The sequence below is a fragment of the Chrysochloris asiatica genome, unplaced genomic scaffold (assembly GCF_000296735.1).
Source record: "Chrysochloris asiatica unplaced genomic scaffold, ChrAsi1.0 scaffold00221, whole genome shotgun sequence".
Taxonomy (NCBI): Eukaryota; Metazoa; Chordata; class Mammalia; order Afrosoricida; family Chrysochloridae; genus Chrysochloris; species Chrysochloris asiatica.
The window spans coordinates 1,200,673-1,210,409 of record NW_006408739.1 but is presented as its reverse complement, the minus strand read 5'-3'; the positions used below and the strand labels follow the sequence as shown (position 1 = coordinate 1,210,409).

The 9,737-nt window shown below is 41.9% G+C and overlaps 2 pseudogenes; both read left to right on the top strand.

The window, feature by feature from the left end:
* The first annotated feature begins 2,463 nt into the window (after positions 1 to 2,463).
* On the top strand, positions 2,464 to 3,465 carry LOC102813115 (annotated as a pseudogene).
* Positions 3,466 to 3,531: 66 nt separating this feature from the next.
* LOC102812733 lies at positions 3,532 to 6,596 on the top strand (annotated as a pseudogene).
* The last annotated feature ends 3,141 nt before the right edge of the window (positions 6,597 to 9,737 follow it).

Here is a 9,737-nt window from a genome sequence, read left to right as displayed (position 1 = left end):
TTCTACAACTTGCCCAGTGCCCTTCTTGTGTATTGCCCTCCCCAACACCTGAACTATGATGTGTCTGTCCCTGACCCTGTACTCTACTCTCGCCTCCCTCCACCTTCCCCAAACCCCCTACTCCAACTCCACCAGTAACCAACAAAGAAAAATTTCCCCCCTTTTAGTATGGGTATCATTTCTTAAGCTTTTACAATAATGGTCTTATGCAATATTTGTCCTTTTGTAACTGACTAATTTCACTCAGCATAATGTCCTAAAGGTTCCCCTATGTTATGCGGTGGTTTTCAGCTTCCTTGTTATTCTTCAAGGTAGCATAACATTCCCTTGTGTGTATGTACCACAGTTTGTTTATCCATTCTTCCATTGATGAGCACTTAGGCTGTCTCCATCTTTTTGCTATTGTAAATAGTGCTGCTATGAACATTGGTGTGCATATATCTACTCATGCAACTGCTTCTTGATCTATGTACAGGTTCCACATTGGAATTAGAGAAAGACTTAACTATTTGTGATATGCAGATGATACAATCTTGCCTGCTGAAAGTGAAGAAGATCTGATACACTTAATGAAGATCAACGACTATAGCTCTCAGTATGGTTTAAACCTCATCATAAAGAAAACAGAAATCCTCACAACTGGACCAATATGTAACATCATGATGGAGAAAGGATTGAAGTTGTCAAGGACTTGGTTTTACTTGGATCCCAAATCAACACCCACAAAGTAGCAGTCAAGAACTCCAACGACATAGTACTCTGGGTAAATCTGCTGCACAAGATCTTTAGTGTTAAAGATACAAGATGTCACTTTAAGGATTAAGCTGCACCTGACCCAAGTCATGATATTTACATTCATTTCATATGCATGTGGAAGCTGAACAATGAATAAGGAAGACTGGAGAAGATTTGATTATTTAAATTACGGTGTTGGTGAAAATATTGTATATACCATGGACTGCCAGAAGAATGAACAAATCTATCTTGGAAGAACAGCTAGAATGATCCTTTGAAGCAAGGAAGGTGAGACTTCATCTCCTGTACTTTAGACATGTTATCAGGAAGGACCAGTCCCTGGAAAAGGACCTTGTGCTTGGTAGAGTAGAGGGACAGTGAAAAGAGGAAGACCCTCAATGAGATGGATCAACACAATGGCTGCAACAATAAACTCAGGATAGGACCAACTGTGAAGTGTTTTGTTCCATTGTACATCAGGTAACTAGGAGTCAAAATTGGTTCAATAGCACCTAACAACAACGGTATTTATGAAATACTAGACACTGCTGTAAGCACTTTTCAAATGTTTCGTTTTATAATACAACATAGGATTATTATTTTTATTATTACAGATGAGGTACAAAAAGATTAAGAAGCTTGTAGTCATGGACTCAAACTATGAAGTTCCTGAATACTAGATTAAGGGGCCAGGATTTATTCTAGAAGCAACACAACAATTAGTGATTCTAGATCAGGGAAGTGTGATATCAGATCTATTCTTTTAGGGAAAATGCTGTGACAACTTTGGGTAGCATAGATTGTACTGAGAGGGACCTATTCCGAAGTGATCATGGTAGTGTAGGTGAAGGCCAATAGCGGCCTGAACCAAGGTGGTGGAGATGAGTGGGGTGGGAAGGTCAGAAACTGAGAAATACTGCTCTGGAGATGAACACTGGAAAGGATTTTATGAATGGTTTCAAGGTTTTGGAAAGGAACTTAAAGGAGTAAGTTATGAAAGTTTCCAATCTTGACTGACTACATGTTAAACCATTAATAAAAGAAAGAGAGTAAAACGGATTTTGTGGACGAGTTGACTAGTTTGTAAGTGTTGTGTTTGTCAATACTTGTACTGCCGGAGGGAGTACATGTTCTGTTGGCTCTTGAAAGTACAGTAAAGAGGTCATAACAGAGCTATTGACTGCCACAGCCTGGGGGATAGTCCAGTGTGAATGTAGTATTTGATAGGTAAGGTTTGATGGAAAAGAATCACAAGGAAGGGCTTGCCAAGAGAAGACGCCAGGGTCTGGGAGAACAATTTATATGGGTGCACTGGAGGAAACTACCAGCCGCTCCGCGGGAGAAAGATGAGGCTTTCTACTCCCGTAAAGATTTACACCCTCGGAAACCCTGTACAGGGTCGCTATGGGTCGGACCCGACTCGATGGCACTTAACAACAACAACAACAACTGGAGGAAAGGGGATGGAATGGAAGGAAAGGGCATTTCGTGCGGGAGAGGAAATCGAGAAATGTCATGTTCCTAACTCCTCGGAGGCTGAGAGCGCGCCAGGGGCTCTGGCGGTCTACGGTCTACACTGTGCGGGGTGGCATGCAGAGCTGCGCCCGGCGGCGTTTCTCCGCCTCGACAGTTCTCTCCACAGCGCCACCACGAGGCCGCTTCGCCTTCGTCCACGATGGACTCTCTCCTCTCGCTCCGAGAGAGAAAAGAACACTTTTGTAACTATTTATTGGTGGCTTAAGCTTTGAAACCACAGAAGAAAGTTTGAGGAACTACTACGAACAATGCGGAAAGCTTATACAGACTGCGTGGTAATGAGGAATCCTGCAAGCAAAAGATCAAGAGAATTTGGTTTTGTAATCTTTTCGCCCATAGCTGAAGTTGATGCTGCTGTGGCTGCAAGACTCCACTCAATTGATGGACAAGTGGTTGAGCCAAAATGTGCTGTAGCAAGAAAGGACTCTGGAAAACCGGTGGCTCATGTAAGTGAAGAAGCTGTTTGTAGGTGGAATTAAAGAAGACACTGAGGAGCATCACCTTAGAGAGGACTTAAAACATAGAACAATTGATAGCTTTGATATCATTACTACTGATGAGTGTTTGTCTGGAAAGAAAAGAAACTTTGGCTCTGTTACTTTTCATGACCAGAATCCTGTGGATAAAATTATATTGCAGAAACACCACACTATTAATGGTCATAACGCAAAAGTAAGAATGGCTTTATCTAGACAAGAAATGCAGGAGGTCCAAAGTTCTAGAAGCGGAAGAGGAGGCAACTTTGGTTTTGGGGGTTCACTTGGTAGTGAATGAAACTTTGGACCAGAACCAGGAAGTGACTTTAGAGGAGGATCTGATGGATGTGGAAGTGGTCATGGATTTGGGGATGGCTGGAGTCTTGGTGTGGTGCTGTGGGTTAATGCGAGGTACTGCAAAGTCGGTTTGAACCGCTATGTCGACAATTCAAGCTCACCAGCCGCTCCTCAGAAACCCTAAACAGAGTCGCTATGGGTCAGAACCGACTCGATGGCATTTAACAACAACAATAATGGGTATGGAGGAGGGCTTGGAGGAAATGATGGAAGTGGAAATTACAATGATTATGGAAATTATAGCCAGCAACTTTCTAATGGTGGTCCAATAAAGAATGAAAACTTTGGTGGTAGCAGGAACAAGGCTGGGCCATATGTGGAGGAAACTGGTCCAGGCGGCAGTGAAGGAAGAAGGGGTTAGGGAGAGATGAGTCGCTGTTTAGCTGCTTCCTATTTGTCACGGACTTCGCTGTATGTATAGGAGAGGATGAGAACCCAGAGGTAACAAAACAGCTTCAGGTTATGGAAATAACAGTGTTAAAGAAACTCTTATCTCAGTCATGCGTAAATATGCAGTGATGTGGCAGAAGACACCGGAGCAGAGAGTCACTTTGTGACTGTATTAGATTGTTGTTGTTGTCAGGTGCCATCGAGTCGGAACCGACTCATAGTGACCCCATGTACAGCAGAATGAAACAATGTCCGATTCTGGGCCAACCTCACTACCGCCGCCACACTTGATGCCATCAATGATGCCACCTGGCCGATACATCTCGTTGGGGGTCTTCCTCTTTTGCTCTGACCCTCCATCTTACCCAGCATGACATCCTTTTCCAGTGACTGTTCTCTCCGGACAATGTGTCCAAAGTATGAAAGACGAAGCTTAGCCATCCTGACCTCCAAGGAGCACTCTGGCTGCACTTCTTTCAAAACAGATCTATTGGTTCTTTTGGCAGTCCATGGCACTTTCAGTATTCTCCTCCAACACCACAACTCAAAGGCATCAATTCTTCTATGATCTTCCTTATTCACCGTCCAGCTTTCACATCCATATGAGGTTATTGAAAATACCATGACTTGGGGCAGGCGCACCTTAGTCCTCAAGGTGATATATTTTCTCTTCAATACTTTAAAAAGTTCCTGTGCAGCAGATTTGCCTAATGCAATACATCGTCTGATCTCTTGACTGCTACTTCTGTGAATGTTGATAGTTGATCCAAGAGAATGAAGTCCTTGACAACTTCAATCTTTTCTCTGTTGATAAGAATGTTGTTTATTGGTCCAGTGGTGAGGTTTTTTGTTTTCTTGACATTGAGATGCAATCCATACCGAAGGCTGTGTTCCTTGATCTTCATCAGTAAATGTTACAAGTCCTCTTCACTTTCAGCAAGCAAGGTTGTATCATCTGCATACTGCAGGTTGTTAATGAGTCTTCCTCCAATCCTGACACCATGTTTTTCTTCATAGAATCCAGTTTATTGGATTATTCAGTACCATTGCCTGACTGTGGAGTCCTGGTGTGGCGCTATGGGCTAATGCATCAGACTGCAAAGTCATTTGAACTGCAAAGCCAATGGTTCAAGCTCACCAGTCGCTCCTTGGTCGCTATGAGTCGGAATAGACTCGACGGCACTTAACAACAACAACCTTACTGTGGAGGAAGGGTTGTAAACAAAAATGCTTTGAGATAGTGTCTTAGCGTTTTAATTGTTGTTTCCTTCTAGAGTCTTTGTAAGAGTGTAGACGCATTCCTTCTTTGACAGTGTTAAATTTGTAAGCTTCAAGTGACATGTGAAACATTTTTTGAAGATTTTCCTCAAATTTTAAAAAAGATATTAGCCAGGATCATGGTGTAATAAGATATAACATTTTCCTTTAAAATATTTATGTGTGTGTGTAGAGTTAAGCTGTTGTACATTTATGATTTAATAAAATAATTCTAAAAAAAAAAAAACAAGGAGAAAAGGTTTGGAGAAAGAAAAATAATCATCTGTCAAATGCAAAAGAAATGGCAGAAAGATGAAGGCTCAAAATCTAAGCTCACTCTCTCGCATTCTCTCAGGCAACATAGAGGTGTGGCAGAGGCAGTGACCTCCAGGGGTCACTTGAATGGTGACAGGGAGAAGGAAGCTGCCTCTACAAATGAGGAGGCAGCCAAGGAAAAAAGACAAGAAGAAGAGTAAAGCATCAGCTGCAGGACAACAAGAAACTGATAATCAGGAGCCTCACTCAGTTGATGAGGTAGCAAGACAATTGGAAAGACAAGTGCTAGAAAAGAAAGAAAGAGGTGATGATGATGAAGATGGAGATGGAGCAACTGGCAATAAGAAGAAGGAATCACCAAAAGTTCAAACAGATCCTCCCTCAGTTCCAATATGTAACCTGTTTCCTAATGGTGTATTTCCCAAAGGACTGAGTGCGAGTATCCACTCACACAAGATGGGCGAGCAGCTGCTGGGAGAACTACAAGTGAAGAAAAGAAAGCATTACATCAAGCCAGTGAAGAGAGTTGGAATGGTTTTCGAGAAGCTACAGAAGCACATCGACAAGTTAGGAAATACGTTATGAGCTGGATCAAGCCTGTGATGACAATGATAGAAATACGTGAAAAGTTGGAAGACTGTTCATGCAAACTAATCAAAGAGAATGGCTTGAACGCAGGTCTGGCGTTTCCTACTGGGTGTTCTCTCAATAACTGTGTGGCCCTCTATACTCCCAATGACGGTCACACAACAGTGTTACATTATAATGACATCTGTAAGATAGGCTTTGGAACACATGTAAGTGGTAGGATTATTGATTGTGCTTTTACAGTAATTTTTAATCCCAAATAAGATACATTGTTAAAAGCTGTAAAAGATGCCACTAACGCTGGAATAAAGTGTGCTGGAATTGATGTTCATCTGTGTGACGTTGGTGAGGCTATACAAGAAGTTATGGAATCCTATGAAGTTGAAATATATGGGAAGACATATCAAGTGAAACCAATCCGTAATCTAAATGTACATTCAACCGGGTCATATGGAACACATGAGGGGAAAACAGTGCCCATTGTGAAAGGAGGCGAGGCAACAAGAATGCAGGAAGGAGAAGTGTATGCCATTGAAAGTTTTGGTAGCGCAGGAAAAGGTGTGGTTTATGCTGATATGGAATGCTCCCATTACATGAAAAAATTTGACGTTGGACATGTGTCAATAAGGCTCCCAAGGGGCGGGGGGCGGGAAACTTGCTGAATGTCATTAATGAAAACTTTGGCACCCTCGCCTTCCGCCACAGATGGCTGGCTCGCTTGGGAGGAAGTAAATACTTGATGGCTCTGAAGAATCTGTGTGACTTGGGCATTGTAGATCCGTATCCACCATTATGTGACATTAAAGTCACAATTGAACAGTGCAATTTGAACATAACATACTGTTGCATCCAACATGTAAAGAAGTAGGCAGCAGAGGAGATTCATTAAACTTAGTTCAGAAGCCACCTCAACACCTTTATTTTCTAAGCTTTGCTGGAATACATTTTATCAGATTTAATGTGAAACTTATTGTCTTTTAACAGTGGACCTATGTAATAATTTTATCCATGTTTAATAAGGAATATGATCAAAGGCAAATCTTCTAATGTAGTTAACCAAGGAAAAACTTTTCAGGACTTTCAGAAATGTTAACTTTTTCTACCCCAACTAGGAAAATGCTACAAAGCTCAAATTAGTTAGGAATGAGTTACACATTTTGTTTGGAACACTTACAAGATGCTTTTCAGATACTATATTCCTACTTGGATGCTTTGAATGACTACAACCAATTCTGCACCTGTAGCCTCTGGTATTGCTTTATAACCTTCCTGAAATCCATTTTCTAAAAAATAAAGACATTTTCAGATCTGAGAGCTACATTTCAATGTCTGTGGTTATAATTCTGAACAGGAAATAAGCTAAACTTAATGTAGGAAAATGTAGAACCTTTTGTCTGGATTTAGACTTCTACACTGAAACACACTGACATGTGGCTGAAACAAAATGTACAAATACATAAAGTGTGAGACTAATTTTTTGTCAAGAATGTACACCTTTTAAGAATATTTTGTTTTCTGTATAGGACCATGTTAGTCTGTTGTCTTTCCCTACCTTCTGACATTAGAAAGATCCCGTAGTTGAGAATATGACTTCTAGGAACATTTGTCCTACTTGAAATCTTGATTTAGTAAATGGGAATGTGTGGATCCTTTGTCCATGGTAGTTTTTATTGGGAAACATTCAGCTTAGTCAAAAGACCAAAAGGGCATTTAAAGCCACAAAAACAAGGAAAATCAGGGAAACATCTCATGTTAGGATCTTGTTATGGTTAGTAAAGCTAAATTGAGTTTTTCATTAAGTAAACAAAATTCTCTAACAAACTGCATCCCCTTGATTGGCTTGTATTCATATCATCATGGGTGGTAATCTCAGGAAGTGAGGTGACAGTGATGTTCCTAGGAGCTCAGTGACTAAGTAGAATGTAAGATGTATAATACTGTTTGAATTGAACCCCACTACCAATTCTTTAAAATAGCTTGAATTCTTATATGAAAATGATTTGTTGGGAGTGTGCCAATGTAATTTCAAAGCTTGTTATGTACCAAGGTAAAGCCTTACTTTGTATGCTTTAGCACAAACATATTCTTGCCTCTGGGATGCTATTTAGTTTTGTTCTTTTGTTTTTTTTGTTTTACTGTTTTATTGTGTATTGAATGATAGTTTACATGGGGGAACACCAGTTTTACATTCATTCTATCATACATCGTTTCATTGCCTTAGTTACCATCCTGTCCATGCATCATCCCCCAACGAAAAGGTATGTCTCCTACCCCCCCCACCCCCACACACAGTCCTCAGCACACAGCCCCTTTCCCTTTCTGAGTCTCAACTCCCCAGGCACTCCATCTCTTCATGTCATCTTCTTTGCCTCCATCTCAGGCCTCACTGCTTCTCTGGGTGGGGTCCCTCTCTCCATTCTTCTCCGTTGATGGTCCCAGAGCCCTCCGCTCCTAGACTGAAAGGTTAGTCACTCCCCTACTTGCTATAAAATATCCGCCTTTACATTTTCAGTCCTCACAATCAGTCTTGGTAACAATTTTCTCCATTGTATCACATGAGACCCGTCTGCATGTCTTTTCATCAGCCTTTCCTAGACAGGGTGGGTACTATTCACTGGAGACTCCACTATCCTCCCCGCCCTGTGGCTCTAGGTTCCCTCTTGAAAGCTTATAAGCCAGTCACTTCTTACCTTTGCATCCCTCCCCCCATTTTGGGTAGCCAATGTTCAAGTTGCCCATACCTTTCCACTCTTTGTGTGAAGGGGGTGGGATAATTCTTGGAGCTGGGAATTGTTTCCTCTTTTGAACTACTGCAGTTACAGGTGTAGGTCCAGTTCATCAAGTTGTATCAGATGACACTTTCTTTTTTTTTAATTTTCTTTCTTCCTCGGGTTGAGTTCTGTTCATCCAGTCATTGAAGCCAGGTCATGTGGGTATTATCCGCAAGTGTGGGTATTCTTGCGTCTGTCTGCCCTCTTCTTACCAGCTGGTCTCTTTGCTCTCCACTCTAGTCCTCTGTGGTTGTGTCACTGACTCTGAGCCCAAGGGTCCCTTGGTCCTGCCTCGCTGCTGACCAACCGATTCTCCACCTGGGTTCGCAGTAGTCTGCAGAATGATGCAGGGCTTAGTTCGCCGCTTCATTGATGTTTTTCGGTCACTTCTCTTTATAGGTGACATGCGTGGTTGCCAGAGAGTGTATTTCCATTGCGTCTTAGTCTTGGGAGAGGATTTGCACTGAGAGGACCCAGTCACTTGCCTTGATGTCTCCTAGGCTAGCAACTTTGTTGTTCTTGTGGTAGCAGTCGGACTGCCCTTACTGTTCTGTATTTTTTCAGTAGGTCTTTCTTTCAAGACGTGTCTTTTGGTTTTCGAGCTGCTCCAGGCTGGTCTGCTTGCCATTTCGAGAGGAAAGTTTCCCATCTCTGAAGGTCTGGATGTGGTTAGGCTTCTATCTATATTCTTCTGTACTGCCAAGGCTCTTCAGGAAGCCTCCTTCACTGGATACATTGTAGTTCCATTTAGGTATTCCAATCAGTTATAGGCAGAAGACCGACTTACAAGCTTTTTATGGTGACATCTCTGGCTATTCCTTTCTCTCTCCCTCCAGTGTCTGTTTTATAATATAATGTATGGGAAACCAAGGTTCCAGTGTCTGTTTTATAATATAATGTATGGGAAACCAAGGTTCAAAAGTCTGCCAACCATCTTAACATTATTCCACCGTTTTCCCCATTCCAACCATATCCCTGTCTCTGTATCCCAGAGCTCTGTTGTTCCAAGGCTGTGCCTATATCTTTTTTTTACTTCTGTCCCATTTAGTTCATTCATACCTGTCTAGTTCTTCTCCTGTCTGCTTTGTTCTTCCGTTCCCCTCTCCCTACTTATATATTGCCCCCGTTCCCCCCACCCAAACTGTCCTGTGTCTACTCCCTGCCCAGTCCCCCTTCCCCTCCCGCCCTTAACCCTACCCCTACATCCTAGCAGCCTGCTAAGAATCCACTTTAGTGGGATAGTATGGGTTGTTTTTCTTAGACTTTTACAGTAGTGGTCCTATGCAGTATTTTTCCTTTTGTGATTGACTAATTTCACTCAACATAATGTCCTTAAGGTTCATCCATGTTA